The sequence below is a fragment of the Berghia stephanieae genome, chromosome 7 (genome assembly GCF_034508935.2).
Source record: "Berghia stephanieae isolate SIO BIC M18660-M18661 chromosome 7, UCSD_Bste_1.3, whole genome shotgun sequence".
In the NCBI taxonomy this organism is placed as follows: Eukaryota; Metazoa; Mollusca; class Gastropoda; order Nudibranchia; family Aeolidiidae; genus Berghia; species Berghia stephanieae.
In genome coordinates, this window is record NC_088366.1 from 20,203,181 (window position 1) to 20,210,444 (window position 7,264).

The following is a 7,264-nucleotide window of genomic DNA, read 5'->3' on the forward strand; positions in this document are numbered from 1 at the left end:
ACAAAAAACCCCAACAAACCCCCCACAACAGAATAAACAAGTAACAAAATACAAAAAAAAAAAAAAAAGATATGTTCTTAATTTTTCAAGTAAAGTTTCGGCCCAAAAATTTTAATAAAGGTGTTTTGTCGTTGCGTTCAGTCTGGCATTCGATATTTTATAGCAGGAAAAAAAAAATAAAGAGAAGAATAATATGCTCCCGCATGCCGTTCCGTTTGTTAAAAATCACAAAATTTTTTGTTTTTTCTTGATTGCTTGCATTTTTTTTACTATCAAATGAAAAAATTTTCAATTTTATTTAAAGTTTTCATCCCTTCTTTTAAAGGGAAACACATTTGGCCTTATTATAAATTTTCTGATTATCGTTTAAAAACAGGTGCAGTTAATCGGGTAAAAATTAACTTAAAAGGGGGAAAAATTCTGACAAGCATAAAAAATTGTAAAGAATAAAAAGACTAATAGCAACAAAAAAAAGAAACTTTTAAAAAAATAATGAATAATTTGATAGATAGATAAATAGATCGAATAAATACGTCAACAAATAAATGAATGAATAATTAAATAGATAAACCAACAATAAAAAATTGAATAAGTGAATAAACAATGAATAATAGAGAGATTGATGAATCCAGTAAATAGATCAACAAATAAATAGATGGATAGATGAATAAATAAACAGATAAATCAACAAATGAAATATATAAATGATAAATAAACAAATCAAGCTCAAGTTTTAAATGAAAATAAAGATATTAGATAGATGAGTAAATGAATGGATATGATGCACAATCAAACAGATGGATAGTTAATGATAAATAAATAGATAAATAAATAAATGAATAACAGTTCATAAATAGATGATAAATAAAAAGTTCTGTTGATAATAAATGACTATATACAAATGGACCAAGTACAAAACCCCTGTCTCTACGACGATTTGTTTCCGACATGGACAACACCAGCTAGGTACTAATTTACCCCGTCGTGAAAATTTAGTAAAGACCTTTTTCCTAAGCTCAATATGCGCCGAACTGGGCCCCCAAACCTTCCGATAAAAATCGAGTGTCATCCACAAGACCACTGCCACACTTTCCCCCCCCCCCCCCCCCCCCAAACCCCAAGCAAAACAGTATTTAAACGGTAATTAAACTTAAAGTTAAAATGAACTGAACTAGGCTGCTTTGATTTACTGTTTTGCTTGGGGTTGGGGTTGGGGGGGGGGGGGGGGGGGGGGGGGGTCTTTTTTTAAAAAAAAAGTGGGTACGTGGTTTGTGGTATACACTCGTTTTTGGTGGGGAAAGGTCGGGGGTTTGGCCTAGTTGGGGGCATAGTTGATTTTGGAAAATTTCTTTACTCACATTCTCTCATCGTACTGAGGTGTAAAATAAGTACCTAGCTGGTGTTGTCCATGTCGGAAACAAATCGTAATATCGCCTAACGGGGGTTTTTCGTTCTACGTGTTACATGTTGCGTTGGCAGGGACCCTTTTTAAAAAAACTTGAACACGTTTGGTGGATAGTGCGCTATATAAAACCTCAAGTCTTTAAAACAATATACCATTGCCAAGCCTTTTTAGGATTTTTCTTATGTGATGTGACGTATTTGTCTTTTTGTGCGGCTATGTGGTCTAGTGGTATGACACTCGCTTTCGATCGGGGAAGGGCCTGGGTTGAGCCGCTCGGCGTAGTTGGTCCTTGGAAAGGCTCTTTATCACATTCTCTCCCGTACTCAGGTGTAAAATAGTACCGGCCCTTCAGCGTTGTCTTGTCCCCCCAAAAATTTTTTAAAACGTTGACAGGCGTCATGTTGTCTACATGTTATGTGTTGCTGTTTGGCCAGGGGGCCCCCTTTTAAAAAACCCTTTGGGACGTTTTTTGGGGTATTCGCTATAAAAAAAAGCTCAAAAAAAAAAAAACTCAAATATCTCCCACATAAAAATGATTTTTTTTCCCTTCTAATCCCTAGCAAAAACAATGTCTCAATCGTTCTAAAAATACTGTTTTATTGAGAATTTTGGGTTATTTTGCTTAAATCGGGCCAAAACCCCTCAAGACATTGTGTTTTTTAACCTTGACCTCAAGAAGTTGGGGGGAGGGGGGGAGATACTAAAAATTAAGCGACATTTTTTTTGGGGGGCGTGATAGCTATACGGGGTTTGATTCCCGGGCCGGTGGGGTTGTCCCCCTAAAGTCGGGTTCGAGCCCCCCGCCGCCCGCGAAGTTTTTATTCTCTGTGCCTTCTGGCACTTTCCCCCACTTCTTTCCCCCAAATTTTAAAGGAATAACTTTTTAACCTTTCTTACTTCTGTCACGCTAAACTGCTTAGATGACTACATACATCAAAATTTTTTCTTTAAATTTTGTTTTTTAATACACAACAAAAAGAAAAGAGAGCCAAAAAAAACTGCAATTGTAAGTAACGAAAGCACAATTTTCTGCGGGGGAAGGGGAGGGTTTAAAAAAACAAAAAAAAATTTCCTAAAGGAAAGCTTTTTTCTAACCAAATTTATTTTTAAAAAACAAACAAACAAACAAACAAAACAAAAAAAACAAACAAAAAAAAAAAAAAAATAAAAAAAAAAAAGAAAGAAAAACCCAAAATAGATATATTAAAATTTTTTAAAAACCCATAACGTATAGAACAAAACTTGGGTGAAAATGGAGGGGACTCAATGTAATGTTCCCATCCAAGCCTCTACATGTTCATATTTTCGTTAGTATTTTTCTCGACCTAGGCTCAGACCCCTTCCCCCCCCGGGCCCAAAAAACCCCTCAAACAAAAACCTTATCATTTTTTTTGATTTTGAAGTAAAAGAACAAAAAAAAAACAAAACAAAGCCCCAAAACAAAAAATTTAAAAAAATAAAAAATATAAACCAACAAAAAAACCCCCAGAAAAAATGTATAAACAGTTGCAGGGGGCCTAAAGAGTCATTAAATTTCATTTTCCCAAAAAATTTCGTTCCCCTTTCCATAATCACTAAAATTTTTTTCCATTTTAAAACGAGATGGGGTTTTTTAAAATCTTGTTTCCCCAAAATTATTTCAAAAAGCGGGGGGGGAAAAAATTTTTTTTAATTTTTTTTATTATTATTTTTATTTTTTTTTATTTTTTTTTATTATTATTATTTTTTATTAATTTTTTTTATTTTTATTTTTTATTAATTATTTTATTATTATTATTTTTATTATTAAATTTTTATTTTTATTTAAATATAATTAAATTATTATTATATTTTATTATTATTATTATTTTTTTTTTATTATATTTTTTATAAAATTTTTTTTTTTTTTTTTATTTTTTTATTTTTATTTTTTTTTTATTTAATTATTATTATTTTTATTATTTTATTATTATTAATGATTATTATTATTTTTATCATTATTTTTTAATTTATTTTATTATTATTATTTTTTTTTTAATATTATTTTATTATTTTTAATTATTTTTATTATTTTTACTTTTTTTATTTTTATTATTAATTTTATAATTTTTATTATTATTATTTTATTTTTATTTTTAATTTTTAAAATTTTTATTTTATTATTTTATTTTATTATTTTTTATTTTTTTTATTATTTTTTTAAAAATTTTTTATTAAAAATTTTTTATTAATTTTATTTTTTTATTATTTTTTTTTTTATTATTATTATTATTTTTTATTCCAAGAAACATGACAACTGTTTTTTAAAACATGTAACTTTAACCCTTTTTTCCCACCGTAGTTTTACTAAAATTAATTTATATCTAAACTTACCAATATATACCGGTTGAAAATTAGGGTATGAATACATATGAAGTTAAAAAAAATTGGACCCTTACGTAAGTGAATTTTTTTAAATTTTAATTTATAGTAAAAAAAATTTTAAAAACAGAACTTGATACGTTTTTTTGTTGTTGTTTTATTGAGTTCAGCGTGATTTTCCAAAGTTCATATTTTGTTATTTTAATTAACTTGTCGTTTTTTTTTTGGCTCACAAAGTATTAGGGTATAAGGGGTCACAATTGAAATCGCCAGTAACGGTTTAACCATTAGCCTTTTTTTACGGGGGGTTTTGTAGTGGTCAAAAAACCCAGGCGCGACGTCATTATATTATATCTCATTAGGCAGCAACTGCACGTAGTTGTTCCCCTTGTTTTTAAAAACTTTTTTAAAAAAAATTTGCAATACATTTTTTTTGTCCCCCTTTTTATTAGAATAAATTTTTTAAAAACCCAACAAACTCGCCTTTAAAAAATCGACGTTTTAAAAATTTCCCTCTCTGGAAAAAAATCTAAAAAAGGGGGGGTTCGGAACTCAGGACTTCCGCCCAAAGCGAGTGCCAAAAACCACATAATTTTTAGGAAAAAAAAGTTTATTAATCGATCTAAAATTTAAAATTAAAAAGGTTTTTTTTGGGGCCCAAAAAATTTTCTTTAAAAAATTTTTTTTTTTTCAGTGGGGGTATAGTAGTATCTAAACAAGTGTGTATAAGGGCCCCGACAAAGCGTTGTCCTTCTATTTTCTTTCTTTTATCTTTCTTTTTTTGTCTGGGCCCTTTTCTACACACTTTCAGATTTTTTATCTTAACTGTGTCTACCCTTAATTTTTTAATTGGGGATAGATAGTACAAAAATACGTCACTCAGGTCTTTGTTTTGTTTTTTTTCCATTTATATTAGATAATTCTCACTAAAAAGTATCACCGACAATAACTTTTTCGTCAAGGGGTTCAACAAATTTTGTGTGTTAATTTGTTAACTTCCATTGCAAACTGTAGTTTTTAGCCAAACCTAGTATAATAGATTTGAATTTAAGTTTTTTCAGCCAAAAAGTCATTTAACCCCTCCTTCCACAGAAAGAAAACGCACATTGTTACGTACAACAAAGTTTTTTTCGATTTGTTTTATAATAAAAATTTTTTGTGATAAAAAAAAAATTTTAAGGTTTTTTTAAAAAAAAAAATTTGTAGTCTATATAGTTTTAAATTCTTTTTAAATTTGCTTTAATGATTTTTTATGTTTGGTGCCGCATTTCAGTAAAAAATTTGATCACGGTCGGAAGGGGATTCAAAAAAAATGTTTTGCGTGGGGGGATAGTCATTTGGTGGCATAAAATACCACCCCGGGGGAAAAAGTCTGCAATTTGGATTTTGTTATTGGGTAATAGGACTTTTTTAACTGTGAGAGTTTTGAGAGCTTGTGCACCTTTGAAAATTTTTTTTGTGTTAGCCATTAATTTAAAAAACCGTAAACCGACGTTACTTATTGCAGGTCTATAGTCCCCTTTTTAAAGGGCCCCCGCTGTGTGGAAAAGGTAATCCCCCAAATTTAAACCCGCAAAATATTTCCTTTTTAACAATTGGGTCATTACAGACTTGCAATATGTGCCGTGGGTATTATATATTATCGTTGTGTGGCGTTGGTCTAATGAAACCTCGTTTCGGATCAAAGGGTTTTTGGGTTTCGGGGGGACTCGAACCCTGTGCCTTCCGACCGGGGGCGAGTGTCTTATCACAAGGCCATTTAGCCGCACATGTCAAGATTGGGGGCGAAAAATTGATTTTAAAGCCCAAAAATCGGCGTGATATAACCTAAATTGGGTTGAAAACGCCGAAAAAAAAACCCTTTAAAAAAAAAAACAAATCAAAGCCAAATATAAAACTTCATTTTTTTTTTAACATATATATTTTTTAAAATCGAAGAAAATTACATCGTCCAAAAGAGAAAAAACCAAATTTTGATTTTTAGTCTTCCTTAACCAAAAACCTTTTTGGGACCTGTTTTTAGCCTAATACCCCCGAGGCTGTGATCACATCTGTTTCCAAAAGGAATGAATGTTGTTGGGGTAACCGATCATTCCTAGTACAAACCCCCCCCCACCCTTTTTGCTCCTTATTTTTTTTTTTTCATCATCCCCGTCTCTCATCTGTTACAACCAACTTCCATACTCCCTATACTAACTACTACTACTAACACTACACACTTCTACTACACACTTAAAAACTATACTACTACACTACTATATACTACAATGATGATGATGAGATAATAATAATAATAAATAATAGCAATAATAATAATAGTAGTAAAATAATAATGATGATAATAATAAAAAATAAAATAAAAAAAATAATAATAATAAAAAAAAAATAATAATAATAAATAATAATAATAATAAAATAAAATAAAAAAATAATAATAATAATGATGATGAGAGAAATAATAATAATAATAATAATATAAAATAATAATAATAAAATAATAATAAAAAAAAATAAAAAAATAATAAAATAAAATAAAAATAAAAAATACTTTAAAAACTAAAAAAAAGGAAATTTGTTTTCAACTACCAAATTCCCGCCACACCCCACCAAGCCAAAAACTACATTCAAGCGGTAGTGCTTTTATAACATTTTAAAAACCCAAATTGATTTAATTGCCCTGATTCATTTTCGACATCAATCATTTTGTCACTCCCGAGAAAAAACCCGCCCGGGGTTACAAACCACTATACATTGCTATATGGGTGTTCCCTGAAATTTCCCCACCTTTCCTCAATGGGGGGGGGGGGGGGGGGGGGGGGGGGGGGGGGGGGGGGGGCCGAGTGGTTAATGCATTCCTGGACCCAAAATCCCGGTTTCCCCCTTTACCACTTTTGTTTTTTTTTCCCGGGAAAAATTTATTAACCCCCAATTTGCTAATTTGAACGCATTATTGCTATTGAATCAAACACCTTTTGTGAATTTCTATATTCATTCATGGAATTCCTCCACGGGATTTTTTTTGGGGCCGTTCAAAGGGGGGAAAATTTTTTTTTTCCCCTCATCCTTTTTAATAGATTTGAATTAAAAAAATAAACTAATGAAAAGTGTATAATAAAAGTGCAACAACTCATAATTGCACTTAAAATAAGAGCATAAAATCTTATACAAGGTGCAATTACACCCACACCCACATACTCTTCTCGTATGTTTCATTCATCCTGTTATTGATAAAGGGGAAACCCGAAACTCCATTTTATCTTTTTCTATATTAAATTGAGATTACATTCAATTTGACATGTTATTTATTTCTTCGAGCATCGAGCAGCAACATTTCCATGTTGGTTTTAGAATATTTCCATTACACAAGGAGCTTATAACAAAGCATTCAATAGTCTGATGTCATGTCGCCCAGCAACCAGCAGCTTGGTTCTAAACAAGGAAATCGGTACCTTTTATTCTTCATGCTGGCTAGAACTTTTTCACATGTCATGTGATCAGAATTTAATAAAAGTCAAAACA